The 14,054-nt window shown below is 44.5% G+C and overlaps 1 protein-coding gene across 2 annotated transcripts in view; it reads left to right on the top strand.

Annotated features, from left to right (window-relative positions):
• Positions 1–14,054, top strand: part of CYRIB (CYFIP related Rac1 interactor B) — a 144,894-nt gene that overhangs the window by 31,726 nt on the left and 99,114 nt on the right. For both annotated transcript variants that reach the window (XM_058564935.1, XM_058564938.1), the window contains exon 2: positions 6,882–6,934. The gene's annotated coding sequence lies outside the window, so the exon portion shown is untranslated. The remainder of the gene's footprint in view (positions 1–6,881; positions 6,935–14,054) is intronic.

Genomic DNA, 14,054 nt, shown 5'->3' with positions numbered 1-14,054 from the left:
GGACACGTTGTGAATGGATCAAGGAACCTTTAGAAACTCCAGCAAGGGGGAGGGCTCCTCCAAATGTGTTTATTTCCTGGCTGCATTTTTGGGTCTTTATGGTCCTGGAACAGTCCGGGGAGATGGTGCCCACGGTCGTGTGAGTCCATTCTCTAGGGACCCTTTGAGGCTCTGTTACAGTGGGAATTTCAGATATTGCAGTTTTTCCAGCAACAGATCCAAATCAACCAAGACAAAATGGAATCACTTGTGCTCAGCCTTCCCCATGACTCATCAATTACTCTCATAGGAGTAATTTAGTGCCTGGGTGACCAGAGTATTAAATGAAAATGTGAGTTAGAAAGAGAAGTTTTAATACGTATTCAGGTAGTATGAATGTCCAACTATCCAAGTATACAAGTTAATAGTATACAAACTAAAATGAATACTTCTACTACTGATAGTAATAATAGTAATATTAGTAATAGTAACAATAATACAGGGTGCCTCCCTGAGGTGCTTATGATCTCATAAGAAGAGCATTAGGTGATAATATAAAATGACAAATGATTAGGTGTCAAGTTTAGGTGATGGGAATTGAGAGGAGAGTATGATTGATGAAAATGGTAGTAATCTTTTTTTTTTTTTTTTTTGTGAGGAAGATCATCCCTGAGCTAACATCCGTGCTAATCCTCCTCATTTTGCTGAGGAAGACCGGCTCTGAGCTAACATTTATTGCCAATCCTCCTCCCTTTTTTTCCCCCAAAGCCCCAGTGGATAGTTGTACGTCATAGTTGCACATCCTTCTAGTTGCTGTATGTGGGACGCGGCCTCAGCATGGCCGGAGAAGCGGTGCGTCGGTGCGCACCCGGGATCCGAACCCGGGGCGCCAGTAGCAGAGCGCGCGCACTTAACCGCTAAGCCACGGGGCCGGCCAATGGTAGTAATCTTAACATTGTTATCCACTACTATTTATCTCCTTATTTATTTATTTATATTTATTAATTTTCTAGTTTCTGATTGCAGATATTTAGGGCTGCCACTGTGACCCTATCCTTTGTGTTTCCCTGTCGCCCTGTAGTTGTCTCTGTCAGAGCCCTTGTCACACTGTGTTGCAGTAGCTAATCCACAGGCTCCCCTGAGTGTGAGATCCTGGAATATGGGAACTGTGTCGTCATCTCCATCTCCCTCGTGCCTTTGAAGCTGCCTGGCATGTGACGGTCAATCGTTACATTCTTACCGAGCAAACCAGGCCATTACTAGCCAGAGGCCCGTGTGTGATCACTTTTGACCTCATTGTCTTAGTCCCTCCGGGCTGCTATAACAAAATACCTAGACTAGGTGGCCTGTCAACAACAGAGATTTATTTCTCACCGTTCTGGAGGCTAGAAGTCTGAGATAAGGACGCCAGCATGGTCGAATGAGGGGCCTCTTCTCGTTGGATCCTTGTATGGTGGAAGGGGTGAGGGAGCTCTCTGGGGTCTCTCTTATAAGGGCATGAATCCCATTCATCAGGGCTCCACCCTTATGATCTGAGCACCTCCTAACACCATCATTAGGGGTTAGGATTCCAACATGTGAGTTTTGGAGGGACACAGATATTCAGACCATAGCACTTGTTATTGACATATAATATCCATATAGGGACGTGCACATCATGATCATTTTTGGATGTGTGTTTTTGAGTCTAGTTGCTTTAAAACATGAAATGGCAGATTTTTGGAGATGGAAGGCATGGGGAAGCCAAGTGTAGCAAGCTCAGGTGTGAGCCATAGAAGGGTCTCCTGATAACGAGCACAGCAGATCCTCCAGTGTACCTGTGGAATGTCTCCGTTGCTGCACAACGTGGGAGAGATGAGGGCTGCAGTAATTCATCTGAGCAGGTCGGCAAGAGGTTTGGAAATGTTCTTAATAAAATCTCCCTATTTTGATTAAGAAATTGTATTTCTTTTTTTAAACAGATTTTTGGTTTCTCAGTTATAACTGAGGGGTGATATAAGAATCACCTTCCTAATTCAGGCTCAGGGAGGTAGTTGTAGGGAAAAGTTGGATTGAGAGACCATTTTTAACTAATTGCAGTGTTAGCTTTTCCAAGTCACTATGGAAACTGCTGAGTTAACAAGTGGCTTTTGAGGGGCCCTCTGGAATGAATAGATAAACTAGCTACCTGGGCAATGATCACATTTAGTGTTGTTTTCCACAAATTATAAAAAGAATTGATTTGCTTAAAAGTCTATTTTCATAAGTTTATTAAACATTGCCCTAATAATTTTTTACATTATTGCTAAGTCCTCCTAATAGTGTAAAATAAATTTCAGCCTAGTTTAGAAGAATTATCATGAATTCTGAATCATAATAACAATTATAAATAGCTAACACATCGAATTTTTAGTATAAGCCACTGTTCTGGGGGAAAGTTTTATTAAATACGTGATTAAGGGTTGTTGCAAATATTACAGAGCTCTTGTAATTGAACAGGATTATGGGCATAAGTTTATAATTTTAGTAACAGGGATAGAATGGATCATGGGGAAGAAAAAACAGCAAGTGATAAATAAGCCAATAAAATTACAAGATGAATTCACTGAGGAGAAGGAGTAATTATTTGGATTATTTTTGTTGTTTAATTAACATTTATTAAGTGTCTTCTGGGTCACAGGCACAGTTAGGTACTTTTACGTCTGCTATTTTATTTAATTACAATGAGTTCTTCACTTCCAGATAAGATTTCCCATGGGCTTCCTTGGACTAATGAGTTATTCTAGCCCTGTGCTTCTCCGTCCGATTTACACATTACAGTCACCTGGGGAGCGTTGGAAAACTATGATGCTGGTGTTTCATCCTTAGAGAGTCTGTTTAGTTGTGCAGGGTTGGGACGCAGCAACAGTATTTTTAAAAAATTTTGCTCTGTCCCCTGTGAACTCTGATTAAGCTGGAGTGAGAACCACTGTGGTAGACCATTTGAGATGTTATTTCACTTGCATGAAAATATTAACTTAAACTCTTCAGCAGTATGCAACTATTTCGAACTTTGGGAGTAGAGTGTGCTATGCCGGGTGGAGTAAGTCAAACACCTGTTTTCCTTTGTTTCTTCCTGGGATATGGGAAATGCCAGAGTAACTACTGAATGAAGCAGGCTAGAAAATGTTGCTGTGCGTGTCTCAGACCCAGAATTTCCAGGTGCACTTAATTTGTGGCCTGGTTTTGCCCTGTGGTGTTTATCAGAAACATCATGCCTGTGACTTGCATAATAAGTTTGTTTTTCTTTTTAAGAAAAAAGGAGTCTATTTAAGGAACTTCTACACCAGAGGTAGTTCCTTTTAATGAAATACATACGTATGTACAGAGTACAGATCTGTGAGTAAAAGCGTTTAAGAGGACACACAGAGTTATGAGGAATTCTTTTGGTGGAGAGATTATAGGTCGAAATGGCTTCTTTAAAAATCGTCTTTGATGTCATAGTAAAGTTGTTTGAAGTCAAAACATTCAAAAACAATAAGAGGGAATAAAGTGGTTTGGGGAACTCAACTTTTCTTTAAAAATGCTGTAGCCTTAGATCACATCATAGAGAATTAGCCTAAAAAATGATCCATAATCAAAAACACATCCAGACCCTAAAAAAATTCCTGATCATCTTCATAACTAGATTTGCTTTGATGGGCACTTTTAGTCCTGCCTAGAAAATCCCAGGAGTTGTGAAAGTGGTGTAATTGGTGGTTAGATGAAAGAAAGCTTCCATTAGACCTGCCAGCCTTAAGGTTTTCTCCTAAAATAAGCGATGTTTCTGGTAGAGGTGACAGGATAGCCTTGCATTTAAGAACGTTGTGCCTCTCTTAAAAACATTATATCACATTTGCTAAGAGACCTTGGGCAAGTCTTATCATTCTTTTGGACCTAAGGTTCTTCACTCGTATAATGAGGGGATTGTCATTTTCAGACTGGGCTTCACTGAGTCCCCGGAGTCCCGTAGTGAGCACAGGGGAGGAGTGTGGAGTTGGCATGACCCTGGGTCTCGGGGTGTCCGGCCCTGGCCTCAGGCAGAGCTGCTGTATGGGGGGCTCTGGGTAGCTGTTCATTTGCAGAGAGGAAATCAATTCAGTTCGGCGTACATTTTTGAGGACCTACTATGCGCCAGGAATAGTCTCAGGTGCTGGGGACACCGGGATGACCAGAACACAGCGTCATACCTCAGGTAGTCTGAAGTGTCCTGGAGGAGACAGACAGGGAGACAGATAATTCCAGCATTTCTTCAGCTAGGTCAGGAGTGGGTGGGAGCGGGGGACAGTCGGTTGGAAGACTAATGGTGTGTGTGAGCCCTGGGTGTTTCTTAGAATCAAGTGACCAGTAGAGGACAGATCCCCCCTTGAGTCACTGCCCAGTCACTCCCGAGGGGAAAAGAAAGAGGAAGGAGGAGGGCCCACGTGGGATGGCTGGGACCTCCCTGTGCCCTGGAGTGGACTCAGGGACGTGGGCGTGCTGGCGAAAGGGCTCTCAGGGAAAGAGGAAGACCTGGGCTCTCTGAAGACCACAGAATCCAACTTCGGGCTGGGAGGGACCTCTGGTGGTCACCTTGTCCAGGCAAGTTACCCTGGCGAGCCCACCAGCCTACATATCCAGGCGAATCTCTCTTCCCACCTCTTGTGGTTGACCGTGTGAATCAAGCACTTTAGCCTGTGGGCCTTTGCACGTGCTGTCAATTCTGCTTGCATCCCCTGCTGCCTCAGCTGGACATATTCTAACTTGTCTTTTAGTTCTCAGCTTAGATGTCACCTCCTTGGGGAAGCCTTTCTTACATCCATCAGTTTCCACCTCCTGCTGAGTTCATTAAGTACCCGTTTCTGTGATTGCCCAGCACCTGTACTCACCCCTGTTGTAACACTTTTCATACTCCATTGTAGTTGCTTGTCTGCCTGTAATTGCCCCACTAATCAATGAGAGCTTAGGTGGCTGGGATGATTTAATTTATGGAATTATCTTCATGGCCACAATGCTGGCACATCATAGGTGCTCAGTAGATAGTTCTTGAACTAGAGTGTCCTCACTTGACAGCAGAGGCTGCAGGAGCACAGAGAGGTTCAGTGACTTGCCCAAAGTCACACAGCTTTGAGAGACCGAGAAGGGATTGGAGCCCATGGTGTGAATCTAAAGAGGAGACAAGATCAGATCCGGTTTCTAGAGCTATAGACTGGGTTCTCTCTGCCCGTGTCATGGAACTGAAAAAAAGGGACCCTTGTTTTGAGATGATCATTTTTCTTCTATGGGGGTCACACTCTGTCTCCTGGGTTTGTCTCTAAGTAATACAAAGACCAGCTTATTCTTTATGTTCTTAAAATGAAACAAAACAAAAAAAAGAGTTTTGTGAGAGTTAGTGTGCTTTTTCTAATTTGTAAGACTTTTGCCCAAGGCCCTAAGAGTTTTCCCAAGTAAACAACTGGTCCCCATTTTCTGTTTTGTACATATGCTCAGAGAATCAGAAAGAAAGAAAAAAGAAATTCTTTATGTAACTGGAAGACGTAGCAAGAGGAGTCAGGAGAATTGTAATCATGTTTCCGTGTGTGGTGTGTGCATGTGCACCCATGCGGGGTGTGGGGCCTGTTGCACACATTTGGGGACATAGCTTGTGAGCATGCTTAGATGGTTCTTCAATTAAATTCTCTCTCTTTTTGGCCACTGAGCAGTTCTGTGATCATAACTTAAAAGAGAATTTTAAACCACACTCAGGCAAAAACAAGAACAACAAAAAGAAAACCTGTGCAGTCATGCGCTGCCTAACGTTTTCATCAAAGATGGACCTCATATACGATGGTGGTCCCATAAGATTAGTACCATAGAGCCTAGGTGTGCAGTAGGCTATACCATGTAGGGTCGTGTAAGTACACTCTGTGATGTTCGCACAACGACGAAATCACCCAATGACACATTTCTCAGAATGTGTCCCCGTCGTTAAGTGACATGACTGTCCTGGCAAACAAAGGAAGAGATAGCAAAAGCAGCAGAAGTGGTTGAGATGATCAGCCGATAGAGATCACCCACGACAATTAGGCATCGCCCCCAAACCTTCTGTGAATAAAATGAGCCTGGTTAAGTGGCTTCCGGTGGTGTCAGCGCCCGATGAAAAGCAGAGAGAGAACACTAAGGCAGCTGAAGATTTAATCAAGATAAAGGCCAGGAAAAGGCATTCTGTTCCCCTTCCGCACAATAATAAGAGAGTCTAGACACTGCAGACCTTGCTCCTGTCTTCACACTAAACGCTGAGAGTGTGTTTGAATGGGATACTGTTTAACTCTGGTTTTATGAAAACTCCCTTTGATTCATAAGTTTTTGTCGCTGTAAGAGATTTTGAGGGTGACAAGGATGGTGTGTTGTACGTGTTTGTTTTCCTTTCTCTGCAGTGTGGAAACCTAGAACAGGAAGTGATTCAGGGGTAGAAGGACTGAGACCAGTTCAAACTCAAGTTGAGCTGAGCGTTTTGCTGCGACCAAGACTTGTTGCTGTAGCTTAGAGTTCCGGTGTCCTTTATCTTAGAATTCTGAATCTGAGAGGACACCCTGGCCCAACCCTCTGTCCCTGGGACAATGCAGTCCAGCCAAACTGTCCCTCAGTCATAGGAATTTGGTTTGGGTCTTTGCTGTTTACTTGCTGTGCAACCTTCGGCAACTTACTTCTCTGAATCTCTATTTCTTTGTAATACATAAGACTGTTTTGAACATTAAATGAGAAAAATGTTTGTGAAACGTGCTCTGTAAAGTATAATGGTCTATGGAAATGCTATTGGGAGTTGTTATTCCCAGACTGCATCTCTGGTATGGGAAAAATAATAGTGGCTAGAATTTGCAGGGGGCTTATTGTGTGCTGAGGACTGTTGTAATTTGCTTAATCCTTGCTGTAACTCTGTTTTACAGGAGAAGAAACCGAGGCCTGGAGTTTGAGTAATTCGTTCAAGGTTACCAAGTTGGTAAGTAAGAGCTGGATTTGACCATTGCTGTCCGGTTCCAGAGTTGAGAGCTTCATCTGAATTATCTTGTTCAAGCTTCACAACAGCCCTAGAAAGTTGAGGTTCAAAGAAGAGAAGTAATGTGCCCAGGTTCACTCCACTAGTGAGGGGTTGTCTTAGTCCATTTGGGCTGCTATAAGAGAGTACCCTAGACTGGGTGGCTTATAAACAACAGAAATTTAATTCTCACGGTTCTGGAGGCTGACGAGTCCAAGATCATGATGTTGGCAGATTTGGTGTGTGGTGAAGACCCACTTCCTGGTTCTTTTTGCTATAACCTCACATCATGGAAGGAACAAGGGAGCTCTCTGGGTGAGAGCTTTTATAAGGGTGCTAATCTTGTTCATGAGGGCTCCACCCTCATGACCTAATCACCTCCCAAAGGCCCCACCTCCAAATATCATCACATTGGGCTTTAGGTTTCTACATACGAATTTTGGGGGGACACAGACAGTCCATTGCAGGGGTAGAGTCAATATTCACATCCAGCAGTCTGGCTTGAGAGCTGATGGTCTTGACCTCTGTAAACTTGTCACTCTTGTAAGGCCCCTCGTGGGAAACCAAGTCTATGAGCCTGGGTGCCCTCTGCCCCCATCCGGGCACTTCCCTTGTCTGCCTCTTCTTTCCCTAAGCTTCCTGGTATCCTCACTCCCTTCCATTGGACTGACTGTGCTCTGGAGAGGTGTAGCCATAGAATGGACACCAGTTGGCAGAGTGTCATGCAGCAGGCTCTCATGCATGCTTTTTCACTTTTAATTGAGGTGTAACTTACATACTGTAAAATGCACAAATCTTCATCATACATCTCGATGAATTTTTAATATGTTACACCCATCTAGCCACTACCCAGATCAGCATATGTGATATTCCCGTCATTCCAGCAAGTTCCCTCAGGCCCCTTTGTGGTTAGGACAGCCCCCAGAGATAACTACTATTCTGACTTCACGGAAGTCAAGTCATCTCTGTCATATCATAGATTCTTGTTTCGAACTTATCCAGATCCAAATATACTTGCTCAACAAAAACAAAACAAAGTAGAGATAAAAATAACACTTTACATAGTGTGGGTGATCCTGTCTTTCCACCCAGTGGGCATCTCTCTTGGAGTGAGCATGAATGGGTGGCACACATCTGCTGTTCGTTCTATTGGCCTTTGTTCCTATGGCTTTTTAGAGTGTGAGCATCTTGTGCCGTCAAGTGTGTTTCTCATATTTATAGATTTTAAGTATCACCAAACATGGTCCCAAAAGCCAAGCCAGCTATTTCTTCTGCTGCTCAGTCTAAGAAACGCAATCCAGTGCTGAAGGTAAAAACTGGCTGTGTTGGACTTTTGGACCATTGTGAGACCTTATTATGGGATTTTCAAGGAGCATTTTGACTCCTTTCAGTTTTTATATTACATGCTGACCGTAGAAGCTAACCTTTGAGTATGATGCAGTTGTAATGTGGACAGAACTCAGCCTGGGTAAGTGGTTATATTAGATTTGGTGACCTGGAGCACTTCTGGCAACATGGTGGACTAAGCTGATTTGTGTGAGTCCTTCCTGATATGAACACAGAGTTGACTGAAATATAAGAATTATATCTAGGGGAGCTCATCAGACAGGGAAGTCCACAAGTGTCAAAAATGAAGAGAGAAATCTGAGCCCAATGGTTATGTGAGCTGAAGCTGTGACAGCTTATGGGATTTTTTTTTTTTTTTTTTTTTTTTGTGAGGAGATCAGCCCTGAGCTAACATCCGCCAATCCTCCTCTTTTTTTGCTGAGGAAGACGGCCCTGGGCTAACATGGGTGCCCATCTTCCTCCACTTTATATGGGACGCCGCCACAGCATGGCTTACCAAGCAGTACTTTGGTGCGCGCCCGGGATCCGAACCAGCGAACCCCGGGCCGCCGCAGCGGAGTGCGCGCACCTAACCGCTTGCGCCACCGGGCTGGCCCCAGCTTATGGGATTTTTGCACCCAAGTATAGGCTGTAGAGTCTGGGGGTTAAGGTTTTAAGTCTGGGTGGAATTGAGCACCCAGGAGCCTTAAACATCACACTTCTTCATGAAAAGGGGCTAGAAAAACCCCAGTGTCTGGAGAAACAGAGAGGAAGCTTGCCTTGAGTGGAAAAAAGTCACCAGCAAGAAATTAAAAACCGGGGCCAGGCCCGTGGCTTAGCGGTTAAGTGCGCACGCTCCGCTACTGGCGGCCCGGGTTCGGATCCCCGGCGCGCACTGAGGCACCACTTGTCAGGCCATGCAGAGGCGGCATCCTACATACAGCAACTAGAAGGATGTGCAACTATGACATACAACTATCTACTGGAGCTTTGGGGAAAAAAGGAGGAGGATTGGCAATAGATGTTAGCTCAGAGCTGGTCTTCCTCCGCAAAAAGAGGAGGATTGGCATGGATGTTAGCTCAGGGCTGATCTTCCTCACAAAAAAACAAACAAACAAAAGAAAACCATGAAAGCCCCTCTTATTTTTGGAGGAGGTTGCCAGTCTCCAACATGTATTGAGCATATGCCCAGCACCCGGCACTTCCTGGTGTTGTCTGGCTTAGTCCTCACACGCCCTTTCGCTGGGGCTTTCTCGACTGCTGGCTCTGCCTGGACCCTGGTAGTTGCCTGGTCTCTGTGTGATGAACGATAATCCCATTTTCAGGAAGAAGGGAGGTAAAGTCCTTGTTCAAAGTCACGTGGCATGCCAGTCGAGGAAGTGGAATTCAACAGCAATGGTAAAAGTGTTTTAGAAACAGAGGTAACCCAGCTGCTGCTTAGAAATCCCAGTGATCTGGAAGGCATCTCAAGCCTTTTCCCCTCCTGTCACTAATCCCTGGTACCTCTCTTGGGACCACATGGAAGTGTTCTGTCAGTCTTAATTTTTCCAACTGTAAGATTCTTTGCTCTGGAAAGCTGGAGCTGTGTTTCTGCACCAAATGAGTTGCTGATGTGTTTTGAAACAACAGAGGCACGGAGAATTTGTCCTGCGGTGTCCTTCTTTTCTGACTTATTTTATCTTCACAACTCTCCTGTTGAGTCTGTTTCATCAAAGGCCTGAGACTCTAGCTCTGTTCACTTAAAAAGACCAACCTTCAGGGCCTTTCTTAGCAAAATAGATGTTCCCAGAGGGGCTTTCATTGTTGTTATTGTTGTTGTCTGCAATCAGCCACATCTCTAATGCATTATGAAATGTTTATGGATCCAGAGGCTTTCTTTCTTCTCTCTCTCTCTTTTTATCATTGGGTGATAAATTCAGTAAATAGGTTATTCATCTTGAAAGGGCCATTCATCTTGAAAGGGCTGTTGTTATGATGTTGTTCTGATTTGATCAAAAGTAATCCAAATGGGCAGGAAACCTGAGTGAAAACTTAAGTTTATAGAATCAAAATCACAAAAACTGACCTGAGTATTACTTAAGAGTGTACCATCATCTGTAGCATTCAGATGAAATTCTTGCAACTGAGTGCTGTTTGATCTTGGCACTTCGCTGTCTCTGGAGATGCTATTTTGTGGGCTCATTCAGAGAGCACCCTCGAGCGCTTTAAGCATCGTTGCACCGAGTGCGAGGTGGGGTGTAGTGGTTTTAGTTTACTGTGAGAAGGATGGGTATCAACAGTGTTATCTTGGCTCTTCCAAACACCAATTCTATCTTCTCCGCCTGAATGCAGATAGAGGAGGTTTAAATGCTGTTTCTTGTGTGAGCCCTTTCCTAACTCTCTCTCTCTGTGCTCCTACTGCTGTGTAGTATTTAATTAAAGCAATTATCTTTAAACAGTTGTAGTTGTTCGTAGCTATTTCTACATCAGACTGAGTGCTGGGGAGGATGGCCTGATCATCTCGCTTCATCTGTGCGTAGCCAGCATGCAGCATTTGTCACAAGCACTTCAAATTTCGTTAGTCAGGATCCTTTTGACCTTGAAACAGAACCCCAACTCGAACTGGCTTCCACAGAAAGGGGATTTGCTGGTTTATGGAACTGACAAGTCCAGGGGTGAAACTGAAGGCATGGATCTTAAAAGGTGTTGTGAAGGCTTGCACAGTTTTTCTCCATCTCTTAGAGCTGCCCACCATTTCTTTTTGGATTGTGGTGGCAAGATGGCTGTCAGCAGTTCTAGCAGAAGGAAAAAAAGGCCACTTTCCCAATAGTTCAATAAAAGTCTCAGAATTGAGTCTCAATGTCTCTGATTGGTGAACTTGCCTGTCCCTGAACTAGTCCCTTTGGCCAGGGGAATGCCATGCTCTGGTGGGCCGTCCTGGATCAAATGCCTGCCCCCTGAAGATGCTGGGGTAGGGTCTGCACCTCCCAGAGCACGGGGACAATGAGGGAAGGCACATGTCCCCAGGACAATCTGGGAACTGTTTGTGTATGGTGGGTGGGCAAAAGTCAAGATGTCCAATATAGTAGGTTTCAATCAGTATTTACTCAGTGAATGAATTAACAGATGAATGAGCAAATGAGAGCGTGCTGCTGATTCCATGAGCTGGTTATACAGTGTCTGGAGTGGGGTTTTAACAGATGGAGCTTTTACAGAGAGGAAGGATAAAAGAGAGCCTTGAAATCAAGTCATATAAGGGTGACATTAAATTAGCTGAAATATTTAACAAGAGATAGGAGACATATGAAAGCTGTTTCCAATCGTCTGAAGGGCATTCCTAGGGATGGAATATTCTAGGTCCCTACTTTATGTCATGGGTGCTGGTCTAGACACTTTGACATCACCCCACTTTTATTTTCATTTTATTTTTTTATTAGACAACCAATTTATGTTCATTATAGACAATCCAGAAAATGCACAAAAAAGAAAAATAAAAGTACTCCCATTTATTGCTAATTGCTATTAATATTTTGGTATATATAGTCTTTCAATCTTTTCTCCCTATTTATAGCTATATTAAAAAAAGTCTTATTTAATCTTGGTAATTGTGTTTGTCAGAGAAGGAAACTGGCTTTGAGAGTTTCAGAACTTGCCTGAGGTCCCAGATGCAGGCACTAGACTTCTAGGGCCAGAATTCAGTCCACATGTGTCAGCCTCAGCAGCCCTTTCTCATTTCCGGGTCCTTGATTTACCTGCTGCAGAACCAGCGGTCTGTGCACTAACTAAGGGTTTTACTGCTGTTCTGTTCTGAGGATCTTGATTTCATCACTCGTTTATCCACTCACTCATCTTCATTCACATATTCAGGAAATATTTCACTGGGTGCTGGGGATAGGCCAGTGAATGAAGCAAGGCCCCCGTCCTCCCGGGGCTGATAGTCCAGCTGAGTTCCACATCATTTGTAAATGGTTCAGTCGACAGCCTCTAGGGATGTGCAGATCTGTGATACTATCAATTGCACTAGTCCCACACTTGTTTCAGGGAGCAACCAGCAAAGCAAGGAGGAAGCACCATAGCCAGAAAGCTGGATGGTCTAGTTTTATACATGCCCTCTGCTCAAGACCCCTCTCCTAAAGGGAATGGGTGTGTGTCGAGGGGTGGGAGGCTCAGGCTATGCATTACCTGTCCTCACCCTCCCAGGGCTGGCTCTGCTGGGTGATCCGGGATGTAGCTTACCACTCTGTGCATATGATGACCCTATTTTCTGGACCCCAGATCAGAACCCCTGGTATGAAGCAGGGTTAGCTGAACAGAAGGAGGGAAATACATATTTCTTGAATGCAGCCTACTGAGGTGCTTTCGCATGGCTCCCCTTGCCCAGGGAGGCAGGTGTTATTATCCCATTTTGCAGGTGAGGAAGCTGAGGCTCAGTTAGAGCTGTGATTTGAGCTCAGGACTATCTGATGGCTCCAGATCCTATGAGCTTGCTCTTCATGCTCCCCTGATCCAGACACATTTGGGGAGTGGGACTTTAAAAGTTTCTGAAACTCCAGGTGATTTGGTAAGTTTCATTCCATTCACTTATTTTAAAAAGTATTTATTGAAGGCCTGTGTCCAGAAGCTCTGTTAGGTCTGGGGACACTGGGTGACCAAGACCGACGAGGGCTCTTCCTCCCAGGGAACTTGCAGTCTGAGTTAAATCATTGGAAGAGCGATGATGTTTCTGCACAATCCTTTGCTCAGTGATCCATTCAGCCATGCGCAAGGATGTATCAGTTAGGATACTCTGAGTTGCGAGGGACAGAAAATTCAGTTCAAATTGGATCATTGATAAAAGCAGTTGAGTGGTTCATCTAAACCAAAAGTGGAGAGGTAGGTAGCTTTCAGGCACACTTTGATCAGGGCTGCGGCTTCGTTTCTTTGTAGTTCTTTGGGCTCTGCACTTCTGTCTTTTGGCTTTGTTCTCAGGTTGACTCCCTTCATAGTAGTGAGAGGCCTACTAGCAGGGCTTCTGCCCTGCACTGTTCAACACCGGGAGACACCGCGTAGAATACGCATGCTCTCAGAAGTGTAGAGGAGAGCTGTCCAGTGTGGTGGCCAGGCTGCCAGTAGCTCTGGGACCACCACATCTAGGGAGAAAGAGCTACCATCTCTCCCTGTAGCCATTGGATAAAAATTTCTGAGCTTCCCTCCGATTGGATCATCTCGGGACACACATCCATCTCTCAGCCAATCAGGATGGCAGAGGAAATGGGATAACACTGATTGGCTTGGACCACTCAGGACCCACCCCTGGAATTGGAGATAAGGTCTGAATGACTGAAGGATGCCGCTTGGTGGGAGAGGAATGGAGTAGATGTTGAGGGGGCAGTGTGTAGTGTAGAATCTGGGCATAGAGAGATGAGTAGGGCATTATCCCTCTCTTGAAAAGCTCATGTTCTAGTGAAATTCCTGAGATTTTGGCAAGGATCAGACGAAGGGCATTTACATTTATTGAATGCTAAGCACTTTACATATGTTATCTCAGTTAGTTCTTATGTCCCTGTCAAGTATTTCCATTTCTCAGATGAGGAAACAAGTGCAGAGGTTAAGTTGCTGGCCGACAGTTGCACACCTGGGAGGAGAGCCAGGTTTTGAGGCTGTGAATCCCACATTCCTTCCTCCTTTTTGTGATGGTTGTAGAGAAAATAGATCATTAATAGAGATGCTACAAAGGTTCGTCTAATGACTCCTACAATAAGCAGGTCCTTGGGAGTACTTACTGCTTTCCATTTCAAGC

Source organism: Diceros bicornis, chromosome 21 (genome assembly GCF_020826845.1).
Source record: "Diceros bicornis minor isolate mBicDic1 chromosome 21, mDicBic1.mat.cur, whole genome shotgun sequence".
NCBI lineage: Eukaryota > Metazoa > Chordata > Mammalia > Perissodactyla > Rhinocerotidae > Diceros > Diceros bicornis.
The sequence above is the reverse complement of the archived record's forward strand: the minus strand, read 5'-3'. Positions and strand labels throughout refer to the sequence as shown.